The sequence below is a fragment of the Corvus hawaiiensis genome, chromosome 3 (genome assembly GCF_020740725.1).
Source record: "Corvus hawaiiensis isolate bCorHaw1 chromosome 3, bCorHaw1.pri.cur, whole genome shotgun sequence".
In the NCBI taxonomy this organism is placed as follows: domain Eukaryota; kingdom Metazoa; phylum Chordata; class Aves; order Passeriformes; family Corvidae; genus Corvus; species Corvus hawaiiensis.
The window spans coordinates 5309170-5332094 of record NC_063215.1 but is presented as its reverse complement, the minus strand read 5'-3'; positions in this window follow the sequence as shown (position 1 = coordinate 5332094).

Sequence of the window (22925 nt, the reverse complement as noted above, 5' to 3'; positions counted from 1 at the left end):
GAGGTGGGATGTGAACTGACATCTTGTGCTGAATATCCCCAAGATGATGGATCTGCCCAGTGGATTGTGCCTTGCTGTAAGACAGGAGATCCTGTTTCAGGCCCACCTTGGTTTTTAAGGTGCACAAAGTGGCAAAAAAAATTTTAAGGGCTCCAGTGGAAGACTTACAAGAGCTTGGTCTGTTTTGGTGAAAAACAATGTTGTGAGGTGGTTTGGTTATGCCAGATGAAACATCTTCATAAACAGCAGTAGTAGAGATCTCCTGGCCAACTACACAGAGACATAACAAAGGTTGGTAGCAACAGCAGAACCTGAGCTCAAATCCTGACAAGAAACAAGGACCACATTTTAACTATAGGGGTGATTAATAATTGGCAACAACTGTGGAGGCAAGTGGGGGATTTTTCATCTCTGGTCTTTTTAATCAGGCTGTGTGTCATCCTGAAAAAATTATTTACTTGAGCACAAGGCATTGAAGTCACAGTTAGAGGAGGGGAGGGTCTTCTTTGAGGGTCTGTGTTAGGTAAATAGTTTGTTCTGGGCTTAGACTGTGTGGATTTACTTCTCTTTCTGAAGTCTGAGAGACATAAACCAGAAGATTCTTATGAAAACATGTATGTGAAGAATGTAATTTCTCCCCCTTTCACGCTCTCTGAAATTTTGAGGGTACCCAAAACTCTCTTCCTCTTCTGTTGTCTGGTTTGTCTGACTTTATCCAAAAGACTGAAGCTGATGACATTTTTGTGACATCAAATATATTGCTATCAGGACACAACCAAAATAAGAACAACTAGATTTTTTGCAAAAATTTTTGAAACATTAAAAACTCATGGTTTTAGTAAAACATTTTTGGCTCCTTGAATAAGAACTGCATGAGCAGACTACAACGTTTCAGCAAGGAGAGAAAACAAGTCAGATATGGGGTATTACTCTTGGTCTGCCACAACCTTATTGTAACATCATCTGTTTGACCAACCGAACCTGGACTGAGACAAATTCCTCAAAGCAGAGGAATTTGCACTAGAACCAGGATTTCCAGCCAGCCTGGGTTCGGCTATAAGGAAAGAAAGGAGCTCTGATTACATTTATCATTCAAGAGGCAGAGAAGAAAAATTGCTGTTTGTTTTCAATGACTGTGAAATATTTTTCTTTATCTGGGGAAATTTCAAATCAACCTCTGGCCCTTCCAGATCCTAACATGACTTCTACTGTTGCCATAGTTCTGTCATGCTGGAAGCAGTCATCATAGGAACCGTAAAATTTGGCTGGCTTTCCCAAGCTGTTGAGTGCTGCCACCCCGCTGTGCGACAGCACTGTGCCAAGAAGCTGCCCTGGCATTCTGCATGACAAGAGCATTAGCAGACAGCACCTGTACATCAGGTTCTGTTTACATCTCTCAGAGAACATTTTGGGCAGTTTGATGTCATTTACCCCTGTTTTGCAGGGGACAAAACCAAATTGCAGTGACTCGTTCAAGGCTGTATTGCAAATCAGAGAGAAGGAGAGAGAGACTTAACAGTTCCTATATCCGGTAGTTTAGCCATACCACACAGTCACAGAGCTTAGTGGAAACTCCTTAAACTACCACCTTGGTACTTCTGGTTCACCACTACAGTGATCTTGCTGTTTCCCTTGCCTGTCACCTAGAGAATTCCCATCCCATTAGACAACAATTTGATATTGCCAAAGAGCTCAAGCACACATGACAATGGAGCAGAGGGCATTTATCATACAAGGAGGGGTGCTCAGTGTCCAGATCACTCTCTCTCCAGGACCCTGATTTGGAACTACATTGCAGATGTAGCCTCTGCTCTGCTGAAGACTCTGTCTCTGCAGTTAAATAAAACAGGTTGGGTTGAATGTCCTTTGCATCCTTATGTCCATCTTTTTCCTGTTAAAGACAGTTCAACAGGGTGGCAATGGCAAAATTTTACTCACAGAGCCTTGCTTGTGGCCAAGGACTATGTTACCATCCTAAACAATGCAGGTGATCTTGGCAGGTTTTGGAGCTCAATGTTTTATTGACAGTGAACTGTTTTCTTCGTTGGAATACACCTTGCCTGTTTGACTCTGCGAAATGAGGGCTGCAGCACTGCCTCTTTCCCATTTTTCCTGTCCTTTCAGCTGCCTTGTCAGGCTCTCTGGAGGGAGAGTCTCCCAGCCATCAGGTTTACATATAACACTCAGCTGTGGTTTCATCTGCATCCTGTGGCAGGTGCTGTCTGAGGACGTTTCTATCCCAGCAGCAGAACACGAGAAGACGAATTAAGCGATTCCACCTTGGACTCTGGGAGCTCTCAGTGGAGTTCAGTATCTGGGCAGAGCTTACTCAGCAAGGGAGTTTAAAATTGCTTTTTGGCTAAGAAAGCAAATCCTTCAGCGTCAATCGGAAAATTGTATTTTTGATTTATTTTGTTTAGATAAGGGTTAAGACAACCAATTCAGAGCCCCTTTATGCTGTGATGTGGGTGGAAGTTTGTTCAGCCACTGAGATAGACCAGTTGCTCCCTTCCCTTCCCCTCACCACTTCACCCCCACAACTTGCCCTCACTGTGTTTTTCTGTAACATATGGGCCTAATTCAGGCTGAAGACTAAAAAGAGTTTGCACAGCGCTGGTTAAAAATTATGGCTTCTTATAATGAAATCTTTGTCAATGGAAGCTTGAAATAGCAGCTTGGCTTGTGACTTATGGGGAGTCTGATGATGGAAATCAATTAATCATCCCGTTCCCCAAAATCTGAACAGGAGGGCACACTTGAATCAGAAAGGGGCTCCAGTTTATGAGCTGCTTGGACAGCTTCAAGGCTTTCATTGAAAAGCCCAGGAGTGTGAGCGGGAACAAATATGTTCAGACTGAATGTTTTTCTTATGGAAGAAGGACAGCAATAGAGATCCTCTGTTGAAGAACATTTGGTTTTGTTTGGTGGGGCTTTTGTTGCTCAAGAGGTAAGCACTTCGCCATCTTGAGCAAAAGGGTTTTAAATTTTAATAAAGGCCCACTGGGTAATTTTATTGAGATCTGCTCATTCTTACCAGGGAATAGTCAACAAGGAGCTGTGTGCTGGCTTTACCCGAGCTGGGCCAGCTTGGTAGTGCAGAACACCAAAAAGAGTGGTAAAAACCATGGGATCTCCTTCAGGAGTGTGCGACATCACACGTCTGGGACCCTGGCAAGGCACGGGGCAAATTTATGTGAGGTCCAGGTCCAGGCTGGAGTCCACCATTTCAGTAGCCTGGGGCCACGATTATACTGTTCCACATGTGCTTATTAAAAGAAACCAGACCATAATTAAAGCAGTGCATGTAATGGCTTCTCTGGTTCAAAGGGTGAACGAGAGTGTTGGGGGGACAATGGCACTGGGTTGGAAGGGGGAGGATCTGTCTGGGTCATCTTAAAATGTTTTGCTTGACCTGAAATTACATATTTTGTCTTTTCTGGAATTGCTCAATCCCCCTTTCTTTACGTATAGGAACATAGAAAACTTAGTTTAAATAATTTTAAAAATTAAACCGTCCACACACCTTAAAACAGCAAAACAAGAAATAATGTAATAGATACTCTCAAAGCTATTTTATTAACATCCTATTTATATTTCATACTCTATCTTGCCATAGGAAGAGGTACTCACCCATCTGGTTATGCTGTGAAAGTCCAAACTAATTTGAAGTTATTCTCCTTCAGAATATCTGAATTTTTTGAGCTGCTGAAGAGGAGTTTAGTCCCCCCAGCTTTGCTTAAAAGTGGAACAGCTTGCCCCAAGTGCCCCACTTATTTGACAGAAACAAGGCAGGTGACTGGGACAGTCAAGAGAAGGAAGGAACAAGGAACTAGAGGAGCACTGGAGCAAAGGACCCTGAGGAAATCTCACCATTTGGCACAAGGATGATTTCCTTTGTCATCCTGCTTGCTTCCTGCCAGTGGGTTGACTTTAATGAATAATGGGTGATAATAATTTTGGTTCCTGCCTGGAGTGGAAACAACTGACAAAGCATTTAATGGAAGCTGACAGTTAAGTACGCAGCCACAGCAGTAAAGTGTCAGACAAAGCATATGAAAATAAACAGCCCAAATGAAAGCTATTTCTGAGCAGATTGCTGGCACACTTTCCCAAGCCCAGGCAGGTTATCTGAGATGGTAATTGCTGCCAAAAATTCCTCCTCATCCTTTTTTTTCCTTTTTAAATACCTTATGAGACTTACCTCAAGGGACCATAGAGCATATTTATGGATAAGCTTAACTTCAAAATAAGCAAAATCAATACCAGAAAAAGCAGAGCTATTTTATAGACCTTATACTAAGCTTGTTTGCATGTTTAAAAAAGTTAGTTGCCTCATAGCAGCTCATATGTAGTATTTGCTTATATATATATATGTATTTATGTATTTAAGAGGTAGAGACTGGGGTTAGCTAGAGACCTGAAGGAAGCTATAGTGCCCAGTTGTCAGTGCCTTTCTGTAAGAGCCTTGGCCAAAATGTTCTGGGGACATGATGAACTACTCCAGAAGGGTCAGCATGAACTGCACAGCCAAGGTTCCCATCCAGTATTTATGCACTGAAAACTCGCCATCATGAGCTGTGCTTTTGATGTCTTTTTTGCCCACTGTGCACGTTAGTTCTGCTTGTGTTGATTTCAATCTTGCAGAACAGTTAATCAAAGCTGATGTAGGTTATTGAATGTTGCCTCATGTTTAAAAATAGGTTCATTGGCTTTGTGGCCAGCAGGGACTTCTCTGTTTATCTCCTCTGACCTCCTGCATATAACACAAGCACAGGATAAGTACTATTATACAAGGGTTAATGTACACAGTGCCTTAATTTATTAGCTTTCTACCTCATTTATTAGCTTACTTGTGAAAGCAGGTGACTGAGAGTCAGCATTCCTGGTCCCATTCTTGGCCAAAATGGGCTGTAAAATGGTTATAATAATATTTCTCTATCTGTGATGCTTTACTGATTCCTTCACTGAAAAGGCAACAAGCTTGTGGCGACCTAACAGTTACTGAAAAGGATAATCCTGTTACAGCAAAATTAATAATATAAATACCATAACCAATCCCCTCTCCAAATTGGGACTTAAACAAAGATTAAAAAAAATACTTGAATACTGAAATCTTGCCTGCATTAAACTTTTAAAATGCTGGATTAGGCATTTTCCGTTTCCAAGATGGCCTCTGACACCACCTCCTTGTGCTCCCTTGGTGTGATTCGTCTGCAGATACCAGGCCTGCATAATTCATCACAGATCTTTGCTGTAGATATAATTGAAACTAAATCCTTTAGCCTGAGCAGTGTGAAGCCTTCTCTAAGGTGAGCACAAGAGGTAGTGCTGCTCTGGTGTGGTTTGAAAGGTAGTAGGTACATTTTTTGTGGTGTCATCTGCAATGGGAAAACCCAACTGCTGTGGAATATGTGAAAAGACAGAGTGGAAGCAAATTGTGACATCACTGTCTTGGGGGGAGCTGCTGAAAGCAAAAGGTGGAACTTGGTTTCCCAGCCATGTATAAGACGTCTCTATTTTTCTCATTGGAATTGGAAATGAACACACAACGTGAAATTGCCATTCTCTGGGTCGCTGTAAAAGTATTGGGGACAAATGGCTCCAGAGCTGTGGGCACTAGAGGAGTATTAATGGTGTTTTTATCCCTGTAAACTGATTTTCCAGTGTGATGTTCTTGTGTTTTATTGCATTTACTTTATGATAGGCCGGTCTTTGAAAGCTTCACTTTGAGCTATTTTTGTGGGGAGTTTCCTAAAGGAGAAGGTCTTAATAAACCCAGCCCTGTCCATACCTGATCACCCTCAACTCACTCTGTAGATCCACTGCATACAAAAGACTTCTGCAGGAGTTAAAGCTGGTAAAGATAAAGGTCTGAAAGGACAATAAGATAATTTAACCTGAGTTTTGGAATATCTGAAGCCCTTGAATTACATCCAGATCTTCTGCATTGAGCACAATATATTGTGCTGCAGGAAGACATCCCCTTCTGCTTTGAAGGCATTAAGGAATGGAGAATCCACTGCTTCCCTTTGCTAGTTTGTTCCAGTGGTTAACCACAATCCCTGTTAGAAATCTGTGCCTCATTTCTAATTAGAATTTCCCTGGCTTGCAGGTCTTCTTGTGCTTTTCCATTTTAATCTACAAAGCCTTGTAGTATCTGGTCTTTCTTTGCTCAGAGGTATTAGTGGGCTGCAATCACACCATCTCTTCCAGTCTCCTTCTCACCGAGCTCAGAAGCCAGGGCTCTTGCAGTGGAATTCACTCTGAGTGGATTGGCTCTTTGGTGTCTAGTGTTGAAGGCATCTCTGGGTTTGTCTTAGAGTTTCTTCAAAACTCCAGCCACATATATGCTCAGAAGTGCCTGTTTTGGCACGTGGCACCACACCAGGCTTCAGCAGTGGAAATTCTGGAGAAGACCAGCACAGTTAAAGATGAGATTGGTGCCCACCTTTGGCACAGCAGTTTTAAGGGGCAAAGTACATACCATGAAAATAGAAAACCTGGATGCTGTCCTGAGGGGATAAAACCTCATCTCTGTGTCATGGAGATGCACTGGGCTGTGGAGGTGTTGAGGAATAAATTTTCCTCTTTTGAATAATTAACAAGAAGAGCATGGTCTGGCAGAGAGCAAGGAGCCAGACTGTGAGAAGCACGTACTGACAGCTTGCTTCCCCAGGTTACTCTTCCAAAATCCAACAATTTATGGCTCAAGATAGTAAATTACTGTCTTTTTCTCTTTATTAATGCAGATGGGATTCCTTTTACATGAATTTGTCCAGTCTCTCCTTGATGTGAATTTTCAGCCTCCACAGCATCCTCTTGGCAAGTCCTACAGCTTGTGTGTCCTCTGAAAAAAAAAAACCAACCCTTTTTCTTTTGGACTTGCCAACTGCTAACTTTGATATTCCATCATTTTTGCATCAGAATAGACAGGAAACAATTAATCCTACTCATTTTTTCCCCATCATTCTTTTTATACAACTGTAGATGTCTCCACTTTTGTTTTCTTCACAGACAAGTTTGTCTGTTTCGAAATACTTTGTCATCGGCAAATGTGAACACCTCACTATAAATTTCAAGATAATTTACAAATCTGTTGCCATCACGCCTCCATGGCCCTCACTGGTTACTCTCCTCCCTGTGAAAATTCCTACAATTTCTTTGTATCCATTATCCTTTCCTCCATTATCCGTACAAGAATCTTCGACTGATTATTTTCCTAAAAGCCTTGGGCGGAGCAGGAGCTCAGGTTCTCACTGCTTTGCTGTTGCTCACCCAGAGCAGGACTGAGCAGTTGTGCCTTACATTTCCCCTGGGGGTCTATGCTGAAAGGGGAAACACTTGGCACTTCAGCAGAGGCAAGTGCTTGAATTCCTGATGTCACTGGTAGACCAAGGTACAAAAGGCTCTTGGACTGGATGACTTTGCAAGTACTCAGCAGTGACATGTAGCTCTTTCCATCCCAACCATGCACGAAGTTGAGGCCATGGTGACATTCACCATCACTCCCTGCCCAGGAGCAAAACACCTGCAGCTCCTGTAGGGAGTGTCTTAACGAAGCCTTTACCTGGGACAAGAGACAACCCCTACTTGCAAACATGGTCTGTATTCTTTGTTCCTGAACCTTTGCACTCCCATGCAGCTCATTTTGAACATTTGCCCTCAACCTGACCTGGTTTAAGTGAGTTGTTGGTCATACTCCTGTTTTCTCTTAGTTTACCCTCCACGGATTCTTGAACACATTTTTGTAGTAGTGATGCAAAATTTATTTCCAAAGCTCACAAACAGAAATTCTGAATGCACCAAACCTTGGAGCCCTCCCTTAGAGCCTGAGTGGGTCTGCCCAACAGAGAAGTTTCCATTAATGACCCCTTTCACCCAGTCCCAAATTAACTCTCTTTACACTCCACTGATATTGCATTGTGCTAATCTTAAATCAGAATTTCATTCCTGTGCCCTCAGGAACACATATTCTAGCTCTGCTTTGGCACTGATTTATTTCTGCCTAATCCCAATTCTCCTCTCTGCCTCTATTGCGTTAAAGTCTTACACTTCTTACCCAAAGTCAATATTCTCCTATCCTTCCCCACAGTGGTGACATACACATTGATGAAGCTGGATCTTATTTACACTCACATCCCTTTATAACGTGTGAGATTTGACATTGATGCCTGCAGGAAGGGTAGTTTATACTACTGAAAAAGCAAAAAAAAGGCTGTAGTATAAATGCACATCAGGTCTTAGAGCTTTTTTCTCCTTCAGGTTTTATTACATTCAAGTGAGTCAGAGACGTGGGAACTACTAACTTTTTTCACTGGGGAGCATTGTTAGTGACCTGCACAAGAAGCCAGAAAACGGTTATTATTTGAAATGTAAAATTAAAAAAAAAAAAAAAAAAAAAAAAAATTGCTCTCTTTCTCACTTCCCTGAACTGGACCACATGTTTCCCTGGAGGAAAATCAGTGTTGGAAAAAAGATTGACTGCAAAATTTTCTGTTAATCTGACTATTCCTCTCTTGCTCTGAGCTGCAGGATGCAGGCACAGACCTGTCCCATCTGCTCTGGAGTGATCTGTGCCAGCTCCAAGGAGGACCCTGCTGGAGATGATGGATGGCCCAGCAGGTGTCCCTTCCTGCTGTAGGATTGTGCTGGTGGGACAGGGTGTATCAGAGCACAAACTGTGTCCAGGATCAGCCCTGTGCTGCCAGAGGGGTCACACTGACTGGGACTCTGTTGTGGCACTGGTGGGGTGTGACCATAACTCTGACAGCTACTCCTGAACTTTGGGAGCTCTCCTTGATGTTGGGTGTGTCGTGGCCTGACAAGTCCTCTCATTCCCAGATTTAAGGCAGATTTCTTCATCAAGTGCAGAGTGCCAAGGACGATCTCACAAGTGTTAATTCTGGTCCTGGCACTCCTCCCTGAAGAGATTAAAGCACCCCTGAGAGAGCATCCCTTTCATTTTTCCTCAATCCTTATTTCATGCAGAGCTCTGATATATTCCCCCTCTCCTACTCTCTCTCTCTCACTATATGTTAAAGATTTTTGGGAATGTACCTTTTTTGCAGCATCTTTCTCTTCTAGATTTTAACACAGTCCTGATTCATTTACCGTAAATCTCTGGAAATGCAGCAAATCCAGCACAAAACTTGTTGGAAGCAGGAACTCATTGGAAGAAAGTTTTACATATATGTACAGTCTTCCTTGTCTGGGCACAAGAGCTGCATCATTAACTGGATTAAGAGTAAATTTCTTTACACCCAATGTCAGCAAAATTCTTGACTGAAGATATTTTTACTCTGACAAGCCCTCAGTGTCTACTGTATTCAGTGTAAAGGAGAATCATGGCAAGGAGAGGAATGGAAGAAATACGTTAATTTGACAAATCTGGAGATTTTTATCTGTGCGAAAAAAAGATTTCCATGAAGGTGACAGGAAAAATAGAAAACAATTTTGTGAATATTTTTGTTTATATGGAAGTCTTTATCTGCTTTGCACTAGTTCTATCACCTGGCAAATATTTTTCAGCAAGTTTGCCCAATTTGCAGTTTTCTTTTTAAATCTCACATTTCCCCTTTACAAATCTCTGCCCTCTGATTCTGAAATCCACAACATTTTGTCACTTTTTCTGTTGTGTATTGTGGAGTGATTGGTGCATGTTGTGGCCCCAGGACAAGAGAAATCCTAACACAAGTTGCACATAGGAATTTGTCCTGCAAATGTTGCTGGTAACAAGAGGTGTGGAGCAGGAGGACATCAGAGTTAACATCCTAATAACTCCTGTTTTTTCTGGTTTTGGTCCAGAACAGTATCCAGGGAGCGCCATTGTCCTGTTAATCTGGAGCACAAGAGAGACGCAACTGGGCAGTGAGACAGATCATTCACTTCAGTTCTTTCTCTGCACAATTTCCAGTTCTTTGCACTCTTCCAAGGAAGTCTGCCTAGCAGGCATGCTTAGTCAGGCCAGACAAGAATACACACAGATTTCTACTATGAGATAATGAGGTTTTGTTCTCTGTTCTCTTTCTAATAATCCATTGTCTTTTATCAGCCTCTTTGATGATTGCTGAGCACTGGGTTAATGTTTTCAGAGTATTAGCCACAAACCCCATTTTCCCTGTGAACAGTCATAGCTAATTAGGAATATTGTGACATACATATAATTAGGGTTATTTTTATCCCATAGTCATTACTTTGCATCTATCAACACTGAATTTCTTTCAGTGCCATGAGATCTCATCAACAACAAGTATCACTCAGTGTCATGAGATCCTAATGAGATCCTATAATCTCCAACCTCTATTATTTCATGAGTCACCGTTTCCCAGATTTTATGAATATGTTGAACACTCATGTGCGTGGAACTCCATGTGACCTCTGTCTATTACATAAACTGACTCTTAGTTCTGCTTTTACTCAGTTATTAAGATGAGAGCTCAGTTTCCTTTTTAAGCCTTTTGAAATATAAGTACACTGAATTAACCAATCCTAATATCACACTTTTTCCTTCAAAATGCTCATCAAGATACATAAAATATGACTTCCTTATGAATATCTGGGTTTGGCCTCATGGGTGGGAAATTATGAGAAGAGCAAAATTATAAGAAAGAAGCCCTGCATTTCTTAATCGTGGCTTTGGGGTCAGTGCAAGAACCTCCTTACCAAGTAAACTTGGGCATCACAGTTTAAACCTGTTAAAATCAGAGGTGTGACAGTGTGAAGTTGAAAAGTAAAAGCAGTATATTAAAAAATAGAAAAGTAGAAAATCCCTTTAAAATGAAGATGTAATAAAAATAAACAGTGCTTCAATACACTGATTTTTCAGAAGAGAAGATTTCTGGGCAGATAATGCAAAAATAAAACAAAAGGTTGGTCTTGGGTGTTATTTCAGAAAGTGGATGTCAGGCTGTATCCTGGCTGGACTCTCCTGTTAAAAGGCAGCCTCTTGTTAGCACAGCACTAAGAGTGATTGCACAGCCAAAGCTGAGGCACAGAGCAGCCGTGAGTAAATTATTTCTTTTAATATGTCACTGGAATTCCTAGAGGAAAACAGCCCCTTTTTAAAAATAATTGTATTTAATTCTGTTTCTCATTTATTTCTAGAAGCTCTGGTTATGCAACAGAGTGGTGCAGAGTGGAGAGGGACTCTCTTACCCTCAGCCCAGACTAATCCAAGTGCTGAGCTCTTCTTCTTTCCAGAAACACTAGAGGAGTTTCTACTCTCTTTTGTGCAGTCTGTGAATTCTCTGTGGGGATCTCCATCTATCTGGCAGGTCACATTACAGCTCTGCTCTGTAACTGATCTGCCTGTTGGTTTCCACAGAAGAAGTGTTGTTGATGAATGACTGCACATGGCGCTGAGAATTATGTTGCAGAGTTGTTACTTTTCAACTAGGGAGCTTTCCTGGGAACTTTCCATGATGTGCTGGACGGCTAAAGAGCTTTGGACAATATGTAAGATACAGCTGCCATAACTCATTGTGACCAATGAACAGAGAGAGCAAAATGGATAGAGAAGTTGAGGATCAAAGATGCCGGCAGGACACGCATATCTGTGATTGGTGATGAATTTTACTGCATTAGGGAAAGCTGGCTGACTTCAAAAGATGCTAAACCTGCTGGCAAGGCATAGCAATAACCCCCCAAAGTCAGTGTGCTATGACAACTGCAGTTTCCCTCAACATGAGACAGCACTGAGTGCGCTGCCAAATGTCAACTAAACAGATTTATTTTCTCTGGCACCACTTTTTCTTGCCCTTGAAGCCTTCCCTGTGCTTTCCTCTGAGGGGTAGTTATAAGCAGAGTTGGTAGCATTGCCCTAGAGTAGGTCCATTTTACAGCTGGGCAGAAAATAATTTTGCTGTTTTGTTACAATATTTGACATTCTCCAGTACAGCACCCTAACAACGATACAAACACCCAGGGTTTTAATAAAAACCCCTAAACCCTGAGAAAATAAACCTCATATTTTCATAGAATCTTGGAATGGCTTCACTTGGAAGGGACCTTAAAGGTCATCCACTTCCAACTTCCCTGCCTTGTGCAGGGACACCTTCCACTGTTCCAGGTTACTCCAAGCCCCTTCCAACCTGACCTGGAACACTTCCAGGGATGGGATAGCTACAGCTTCTCTGGACAAAAATTTTAAAGTTTGATTTGCACTAAATTAAATATTTGATGTCACTAATTCTAAATCTTAATTTATTTTATTTTTAGCAATTTTCAATTATTTTTTATCTCTACTTAGTCTAATTTTCTCAAAACAACCTCCTTAATTTTTCTTTAATGTCCCAATACAGCACTTCAGTGATTTCTTTTTGTGACATATGTTGAGTCAGGAGATTGACTGAAACCAATGTTTTCCCATAGTGTTTTGGTTACTAGGAATTGTGTTTTTGCTATGAAAAATGATTTAAAAATTTTCAACCAACTATAGTATTTATGAAAAATGATTCACAGCATGTCCTGTGAATTCTTAAAGCAAAGATAACATCAACAGCAGTTAAACACTGCAGATAAGAGCTGGATGATGAAATGAAATGTCCAGTATTCTCTTTATTCAATTTAGTCAAAAAAAGCTTTGTAAAAAATGAGGATATTGGAAAAGATGATCACTAGCTTTTCAGTAGATTGTGGTAAGATGAGAACATCATCCATGGAGACATGGCTGGATCCAGTCTTTGGGATACTGCTTGTCTCCTGTCCTCTGGAAAAATCCTGTGGAGAATGATGAGGAAACAGCCCTTTTTACCAAAATGGGAAAGGAGGAAGGTTTCCCACTCTGCTGAAATGGCTTAGGAGGAGTCTTAACCCCAGAAGAGTAACAGGTCTTGGCACTGATTCCCAGTTTCCATAAACTGCAAGGATGAATATTAGATTTTGAGCTTGGATTCAGACAGTTTCAAGAGAAATTATCCATCCATGCTCTGTAACTCAGTTATGAACTGGCCTTCAAACTCTCTTCCCATTAAGGTCTGAGGTCATATTTATTTGGATTTCAAAGTCCATTTCTGCTGTTGCTGTCTTGCCTTTGCCTCATACTGCAAGCATACAAGAAGCCTGGAGGTGCTGGGAAAATGGGGTTCATCCAGTATCTTCTTTATTTAAGATGGGAAGTGTGCAAGCACATGGTCTATTAATACAACATTTATTAATACCCTTCTCACACACAGGAACCAAAAATCACAAGGCTTGCTTTGAAGCTGGGACTCTCTCACAGGAATGGAAACAAGTTTCCAGCTAAGTGCAGGTGCCTGCCATATGAGCAGAACAAATCCTGGGACCACAAGGAGCAATTTGATGACTGCTGTGTGCTCTGTGCCCAGAGTAGATTCACGTCAAGGTGACACTTCCCTGGCTCGGGTCTCCCCTTGTCTCTTACCAAAGACCTGTAGATATTTTACTCCTTTTCTGACTTTTTAGTGCCTGATAGATGTTGTTCCTAAATACTTTTGCAGGTGATTACTCTGGGGAATTGGTAAGCTTCTTATTCACACCTTTCTGTCCAGCCCCTCTTGACTTGCATAATTCATTAATCCAGAGGAAACAAGGGATCTCACAAAGCCCTCACCAGCCCCAGAGGGGCTTTTCAATGGTTTAATTTAATGATGGTTGTGGGAAATGCCTGTGTAGCTGTTAAGCATTTTGAGTCCCCTCCCATTCTTTCCCCTGTTAATAGGTGGTTGTGCCACTGAGACGTTCCCCAGGAGGACCTTTAATGTGAAGTATGAGTGTTGTTGCCTGTTGACATGCTGGCTAACAAGGATGAGACATCAGACTTAAAATCCCAGGAGTGCCTAAATTTTTGTGGTTTTCATGTACTATAAATTTTGCTTTCTAGCCCAGGTGAGGCTTGAACCCCTACCTGGAAACACTCATGTCCCAGGTGTCCCTTTTTGGTAGTGGGGCCACTAGTAAAGGAAAATACAGATGTGAAAGAGGCCCTGAAGCCTCAGACCTGCCAAGCTTCAGCTGGTTTCCCAACACCTCCCCAAAGTGGATGTGTGGAGTCAAGATATGAATGAAGGAGCAAAGCTTTCTGGCTAAATGACACAGGTCCAGTGATGCTGCTCCAAGGCATGACATCAAATTCTTGGGCAACGTCCACACTTTGCACATTGCAAAGGAGCATTCCCAGGTGCTTTAATTTGCTTTGGTCCTCAGACTGGTCCCTCGCACACTTTTGGCCTTGCCTCTCTCACATCCGTCCAAACAGTTTCCAGGCACTCTTCGGCAACTGGCACAGCCAGGGACCATTCCCAGTTGGCAGCTTGGATACAGCTGCTCTGTTTTGGAAAGTGGGAGAGTTTAATGAATGGATGCAGGCATTTCTGTGCCAGTTGGCCTCGGGGCCAGAGAATGGTCCAGGCCGTGTTTAATTTTCTAAAAGAGACACAGCCTCAGGTCTCCTTATCTTTGCCATTAACTTCCTGGGTAGTGAGGGCTTGGCTGTTTACCTATGAAAACGACTTTGTGAAAATGGAGAGTGCATGAAAGAATGGTTTCAAAGACTATTTATTATGAATATGGTTCTTTTTAACCTGACAAGTCATTCACAAACTGATTTTGGCTTCCTTGGACAGAGTTAGTGTTCAGAGACATTCACTGATCATTTACAGCAAGAAACATTCAGCCTACAGTTTGTTTTCTTTGCTTCCTTCTTGCAGTGGGGACCAGCCAGCTGAGAGATCTGCTTTTGTTTTTCCTGTCCTTGATTTGATGATTGAAGCTTTTCAAACAGAACTACAACACACGGCAAGCATCCACGATGGATTTCTAGATAAATAAACACTTGGGCTGAGGTTATTTTGAAGAATGGCAGCATTAGTGCCTCCAAATGGCAAATAATAGAGTGAACAGGGCCCAGCCATTTCTTTTTTTCTGGACTTGGAGAACTGCTATCCTTCCGGTTAACCTGTGCCTCTCTGTTTCACGGCTTTTCTTGCCATGAAACACTGGGAAAAGTGAAACAGTTGCTCCTGAAGCACTGGGAAAGACACAGTTAGGGCTGGATCAGGGTCAATCCAGGTCCACCCTGAGGGAAAGGAGACTCTTCCCATTGCCCCATTGCCCAGAAGTGGGGTGAGGGTCACTCCAGGTCTGGCTGCTCGTGGGGTGTGGGCTCGGGGGAGGTTAGCTCCTTGCAGGGATGCCCACGCCAGGTGACTGCTCAGCCTTTCCCAGCTGGGGATGGCTCAGGAGACGTGCTGGAGGCAGGCTTGCGTTGCCTAAGCATAGCTCTTGGCTCCATTGCTTGCTCATCTGTGGCTTTGCCTTCGCTCACTTGTTTCCTTAGATGAGTTCCTCTGCCTGCTTATTTGTGTTAGGAAAATTATCGTTCTTGTATTTCGGTCTGTGTCGCTTCCTCTGGGCCTGTTTTGTTAGGGCACAGAGGGATGTCTCTAATGAAGTGGACGGAAGGAGGAGGACTTGGGGCTTATTTTTATCCTATACATAGGAAGCTGGCAAGAAAAGGGAAAAACAGAGCAGAAGGCCCTCAGCGCATTCCCACCCCTCGGGGCTGGAGACAGCAATCTCCACAGACCTTGCTCAAATGTTCCACCACTGCCCAGGGGAACTTTCTCCGCAGTTTTGCTTGTTTGTTTTTGAAAGGAAAAGCATGTGTTGCTTCCTGCCACAAGGCTGGGGCTTGCTGCCCTGCCATTGCTGCCATCCAAGCTGCTTTTATTAATGAATTAAACCTCAGACCACCAGACTGACTGAAAAAAAAAAAGGGATTTGTATATGTCTGTTGGTAGTGTGACAGCACCTGGGGCCCTGATGGGCCTGGCACTGACATCACACTTCTCTAAAGATGTGAGGGCTGGTCTGAGGAGCCTCAAACCCAAACCAAACAGACAGGATCAGGGAAGCAACACAGGGCAGAAATGGAGAAAAAAGTAGTGGTTACGTTGGTACCGCGGAGAAGGGAAGGCAACGGATTAACCCAGACCTTGTGTTTTTTTAGTTTCATTGGTCAAGGGGTGATGGCTTTAAGTTGAAGTATGGTGAGTTTAGGTTTGATATTAGGAAGAAAATCCCGACTGTGATGGTGGTGAGGCCCTGGCACAGGTTGCCCAGAGAAGCTGTGGCTGCCCCATCCCTGGAAGTGTCCAAGGCCAGGTTGAAGGGGGCTTGGAACAGTCTGGTCTGGTGAAAGGTGTCCTTGCCAATCCCAGGGGGGTTGGAACAAGATAACCTTTAAGGTTCCTTCCAACCCAAACCATTCTGACATTCTATGATTCTATTATTTTATGATTCTATGATTCTACAATCAGTGCCTCATTAGATCATGCTGTTATCCTAGAAATTTTGGGGAAACTGAGGCATGTGTTTTAAGGCAAGATATTTGCCTTGCATTCACATTTTCTTTGTCCCATTGAATCCCCTTTCCAGAAGACTGCAGGCTGTCTCTTTGCAGTTGTTTTTTTTTCTGGTGGTGATGTCCAAGGAGGGGAGCAGCAGAGCAGACTGTTGCAACCCTCCCACGCAACTTCCCTGACGCAGACCAGCATCGCCACGGAGCATCTCCCTCCTCTGCTGCTACTCCTGTCACACAGCTGGGCTTCAAAAGAGGATGCTCCTCTCCCACATGCTTCAAAGGGAAACCAGGAGCCACAGAACAACTACTCCCACTCGCAAGGCGAGGGGAAATCCTCTTCTAACAGGGGATCATCCTGTTACAACGAGGATGTCTGGTGATTTATGACATGCTGCTTTAAACTCTCTTTCCCCTCTGAAGAAACACAGGAGACAGCAAAGCTGGAGGGAGATAGGAGAGAGAGATGACATTGGCAATGCTTGAAATATAGTGTGAGAGCTGGGAAAACCCTTCCTTGCTGTCCTCATTAACATGACTTTATTAATACTCCTATCAAGCAGAGGTTGCCATGCAGGAGGGATGTGCAGCTGGAAATCAAAGCTTTAATAAATAGATATTTTAAGACCAAAAAGAACCACTATAATTTTGTCTGGCTTCCTGTGTAATTGATGCCAGAAACAGACCTTTTCAACTGAAAAAAAAAAAAAAAAAAAGAAAAAAAAAGTGGAGTTAATAGGAAGGTATTAGTATTGTGATTTTTTGGGTAATAATTTTAACAAGAAAAATTGTAGTGGTTTATTTTGCAAAAAATCCTACTTATCTGTGCTTGATTGGCTTTCATTTTTATTTTCTGCTCTAAGTGCTCTGTAAATCCCAAAGACTGCATTCTCTGTAGGGCTTATGCATCCCTTTTCTTAATCTTTTTTTATGGCATTGACTCCAAATTTAAAAAGAATATTCTCAATATGGGGAAAAGAAAATTTTGCTTTTTTTGACACCAAAAAGCCCTTGCAACTTACATTAAATACTGCAAAAATTAATACCTATGCCATTGGGTCTGTTATTGTCTCTGACATTTGTAGATATCCCTTCTCATTTCATTTGTGTTAGCCTTGGCCTGGGTCTTAGAAGTGGTGGCACCTCTTAAGCTCAGGAATATTTTGGTATCTTGAGGTCTGATGTGGCAGTAAGAGAGGTTCTCCTCACAGGAATCAAGAATAAACAGAATAAACTCTGTCATTCATAGAAGCTGAGTGGCAGGACAGCTTGTGTCAGGAGCCAGAAACAGAAAAACAATGATCCATTTATATTAGGCATGAAGTGGAGAAGAGAAATCTACCTGAGAACCCACAGAGAAGCAAAAGACAAAGAAACTACAGACCATGGTGTGGGCAGTGCAGTGTGGGGCAGCCCAGAGGGGAGAGTCAGAAGCAGGACAGATTATCCAAATTTCTATCATATGTGGAGCAACTCATCCAAATGTGAGCATGCCTATGTCCAGATTAGATTACTCCATACTCATTCATATTCTAGGTATTTCTAAGAAAGCATCACATCCTGTGAGAACTCAAGCTCATTCAAAATAGCTTTCAAAGACAGAGAAAATAATGATTTTATTCCAGACCAAGTCCATCAATCTCAAAGGATTTTAGTTCAGCACCACTGAGATTTGAATTTGCACCAGAATGTTAAGCACAGGCCATTAACAGGACAGATTTCTCAATGCTAAAGGAAGAGAGAGAGTAACTGTGAATTATATAGCCAGATCTTTACTGGAGGCTATAAATTTGGATAAACCTCCTCCCCCAGTGATCTGGATTCTCACATGCTGTCTCATCAGGCTGTTTCCCTCTCACTTGTGAAATACATTACAGTAGCCAGATTACCAGGGGATGAGTGACCTCAATAAATTCAGTCATTCTACTCTAAGAGAAGATACCATGCTGTGGAGAACAGAGTGAGAATGTTTTTTTTTTTCTCTCCAGACTTGCAATTGTTCCCATTGTGTGTCAATTTTATTGGCAGGTAATTTTTTTTTCTCCCTTGGTTGGCCCCAGTTTGAATTTTTGCATTCTGTTTTCCCCTGCAAATGCCCTTTCCAATCACTATATTTTAGCTCATATCAATGAAATCTGTATGGGGGAAGAGAATAAAGCAGGACAGGTCCTCAGCTGGTTTATATCTGCCTTGCTCAACACATTCCAAGAACCTCTCTACTGCTCTGCCCAGCTCAGTGCTGTGAACACTGGATATAATCCTTACCTTATATTTTTGTGGACAGATTTGCTAAGCTGTTTGTGCATGGGAGAAATTACCCCCTAAGTTATAAGAGGAATGGCTGAATTTAAATGTTTCTTTTTTTTCTTTTTTTTTCTTTTCAAGAGAATCATAAAATCATAGGGTGGTTTGCATTTGATGGGATCTCAAAGATCATCTAGTTCCAAACCCATTGCCATAGGCAGGGGCACTTTTCACTAGAGGTGTACAATCTGAAAAAAATTAAATATTTATTTCTGGGGAAAAAGTTTCATACAGATTCCAAATCAGCCCATCTTTGCCTAAAAGTCAGCAAATGCTTTTAATTTTCCTGATGTCTCGACTCAGTGCTCTATTCAGAGAGCCTGGGGCAATGGCCTCTGAGAGGCTCCCAACAGCAGCAAGAGAAGTTCAAACCTCACGGGGCAAAATGTCCTTAAGCTCCCTGGGGAAAGTCTCAGAACTGCAGCAGAGGCAGAAAACAGGTGAGAAAATCTCTACTCCAAGTCCCCAAGTTTGTGGGGTTTTTTACAAAACTTTCTCAATATTAATGTAGCTTCTCTTCCAACTGTGAGAAAACAGAAAGGATTAAAGATTTGTTTCAGCATCCATTCAGACAGCTCCAACCTTTCTGAAGAAACAGATGCACAAACCCCATGCTGGCTGAGAACAGAGAAGGTGCAATTTCCATGAAAGAAACAAACCAACAAACTGTTAATGAAAATGAAATTAATTAATTTTATAACCACCTCCCAAGCAGCCAAAAAAACCCAAAAACCAAACCATCAACCATGGGTAGCATCTGTAAAAATCACTGGATTATAGAATCATAGAATGGTTTGTGTTGGAAGGGACCTTAAAGTTCTTCCGGTTCCAGTCATAGCTGCTCTGGTTCAACGCCAGGTGATTCAGCACCATGCCTCAAACTTGTCTCACCCAGTTATAACCAAGCTAAACATGAACATCTGGTCTGAACTACTTGGGGTTTCTGCTCCTGAAGCATCTGCGACAAGACTGACACTTGTTGTTGGGGGGATGTTCTCACACCATGATACCTCAAATGGTCCAAATGCCAAAAAACCACAATGAAGAACCACAACCATAGGACCTGGAGAGGACCTCATCCCTGTCTGTTCCTGTCTGCAGGGAGGGCTCAGAGCAGGACCCAGGCTCTGCTCTGTGGGGCCCAGCAATGGGACCAGAGGAACGGGCAGGGACTGATGCCCAGCAAGTTCCACCTGGACATGAGGAAGAACTTTCCTGTGCAGTGACCGAGCCCTGAACAGATTGTCCAGGGAGGGTGTGGAGCCTCCCTCACTGGATATTCCAGAACTCCCTGGGTGCAATCCTGCACTCTGGGATGACCAGGGCTTGACCAGGAGTTTGGACCAGATGAATCACCTTGGTCCCTTCCAATCTGACCCATTCTGTGATTCTGTGATGATTTTAAAAATACTCTGAGAAGGCAAAAGGCAAATTGGGAATACAGACACTTGTGTTCTGCCTGTGCTGCTGTGACAAGAAAAGGTCACTGATGTAGGATTCCTCTCAGACTTATTTCACCTTGAATTGTCACAGTTAAAAGAGAATAGTGTTTTCCCTTTTTCTTCTCTTTTATGGCATCTAAAAGAGAAGATAAAATGGGATACAGCAGTAATAGAAATTTAAAGCATTGCTTAAAAGCCAAATCCTTTCATAATGCCCTTAAAATCTCAGTGACTGCAAACTTTGCAGGAAAGGGTAATATCTGCTATTCACTGATTTCATCTGATAAAGTTGTGGGGAGGGAGAAAAAGTGCTTTGGGGCATGGGAGTCCTTCTTTAAATCTCTGTAGATTATGAAATGTCATTGTTCCCTGATTTACCTCACGAAACATAAACTTTACCAAACATGGTACATTAACGACAAGGTGTGCAAATGTGCCTTTTCAACCCCGAAACAGAGTGGCTTCTGTTCCAGACAGAGCTACCCCTTTGGACCCAAGATGACAAATAATTCAAGTTTAAACATATGTAGTTGTTTGTAGGCCCCAAGACACTTCATGGCAAATTCGTTCCAGCTCCTTTTCTCAATGTCCCCATACAAATAGGACCCAAATATCAATGCCAGGAACAAGAGAGGAGACAGTTACGTACAGTCTGAGGATGAAGCCACAGTGGCTTTTATATATACATAGACACATGTATATATGTATGTATATGTATATATGTATAAATTAGGAACTCTGAAACTTGAATCCATATTCAGACAAACTTGAAAACAAACAGAAAGCTGAAGGCATTTTGGAAGAAAAAGATATTGCTGCCTGCCAGCGTGAATGCAAACTGTATATAGGATTAGTGTCTGATGCTTTGGGGGTTTGAGATTTTCAGCTGGTTAGTTTTCATCTAAATAGAAGTCAGGTGTTTTTCAAAAGGCTTTTTTTTTTTCCTTTTAATGCATCAAAGTATTTTTCCAACAGAAAAGGACTTGCTTTCCAACCAGAATGGAAATTTTTAATTCAATCTGAAATTTTTGTTTATTTTAGGGGAAAAAAAAATTAAAAACTAACCATGGAAACATTCTTACTAAAAATGCTGGCTTTAGATCAAAACCCGTGTTGAGATTTTTTCAAATTAAATATTTCCCTTCAACACTTCAGTGTTTAAAAAAACCTGCTTATTTTTCTGAGAGTTTTTAATTGGGAAGGAAAAGAAGACTAAAAGGTGATAACAAGAATCAACTTAGAAAACCTTTGAGAGGAAAATTTTTTAAAAAGGCAAATGTTAAAATGATATCTTCAATTAAAAATAATTGTCATATTTTGATCAACCACTAGAACATCTGGCCACATCTGGCAGAGGCAGCAGTGCTGTGGAGGTGACTTCAGGGGCTGCACTGTCAATAAAACCAGCCATGGGTTCTTCCCTTCCTACCTTCCCATATGCTGGGCTCATTAATGGAACATCAAATCTACAAATGTGGACATAAAGTCAGCCTATACATGCCTAGCTTCTGATATGAGCATGCGACCACTGCTTGGGGGCTGTGTTTGAAAAGCAGGGCCATGTCCTGAGGGCTGTAAATCCATTCTTTCTTGACAGAAAACAAATCTGAGTGGGATTCTTTTCTTTTTTTCTTTTCCACAAAAGAGTCTTGTGTTCCGCACTGTGAGCCCGAGTTGCAACGGGGAGGGGGAGGCTGCAAATCCAGCTCAAGGCTTGAAAGATTTCCACTGTCATTGCGCGAGCTCTGCGGAGTCAGAGCCCCTCAGTGCCAAGAACAAACACATCATCACCACCGCGTAATGCAAACACGATGCTTGTGTAATCTGCTGCGGGACACTGGGAATCTGCCTCCTGGGAGGGGAGGCAGGCAGGGAAAGCCCTGGAAATCTTTTTTGGTGACTAAAACCATGCTTTATTGCAAAGTGCGTAAAGGGCCGTCTCTCCTTTCCAGGCTGACTTCCCACCTGCAGCGCATTGCTGATTTAATAAGGGCTGAAAGGGATTATCAAGTTGTGAAGTTGTTTGCATCCTACTGGGCTGTAATGAATGAAGGGTTTTGTTCAGCTCAGCCTGACTGAACGCTTCTTGGACTGATCAGAGCTGGGGAGAAGCTGTAAGGGACCAGCGTTTTTGGTACATGGTTAATGTTAGATTATTACATGATGAAATGGTGGGTGCATAAACTCCTTGCTAGTTTTGTAACTTCTTTCCCTATCCTGACACTTGCTTCAGGCTAAGTCCTTGCAAAGTTTTTTCAGTCTGCTTTGGTAACGCGGCATTCAGTGGAAGAGAAACCTCAGTACCTTCAGCTCCTGTAATTAGTGAGCAACAGGAAAGGTCTGTTACAGGTCTCTGCATTCACCATCCTCCTGTAACTCTGCCCAGGTTGTGTCACCCTTGGGGAGTTTGTATCAGTTGCAGTTCTGCTCACAAAACTAATGACAAGAAAGATGCTCATTCCCTGCCAATTCCCTGCAAGCCACTTGCATTCCCTGCTGAGAAGGACAAAGAGTGCCACAGGGTGCTGAGGTAAAAGCCTCTTAATGCATCTCATTTTCAACCCAATAAAAGAGCAGAGCACCTCCACCCAATTAACTGACACCAAACCTTTCTGTCTGTTTGGAGGCAGAGCTGTCTGAGTGACAAGCATTTAAAACTCACTTCTTTCATCTTTCAGGTGCTTTTATTAATCTGGCATGAGCAGGACTTGGTCCCCTACTAGACAACTTCTCTCCCTCTGGAGAGGTCAGACCTGCTCTGTTAATATCCTTTCCTCACAGAGTAGCTGTGTTTTGCTTCCTCTCTCTATCCCAGTAGACTGTAGTTGTTCCCAGTCCCTCTCATGTTTCCTGTCCACCAG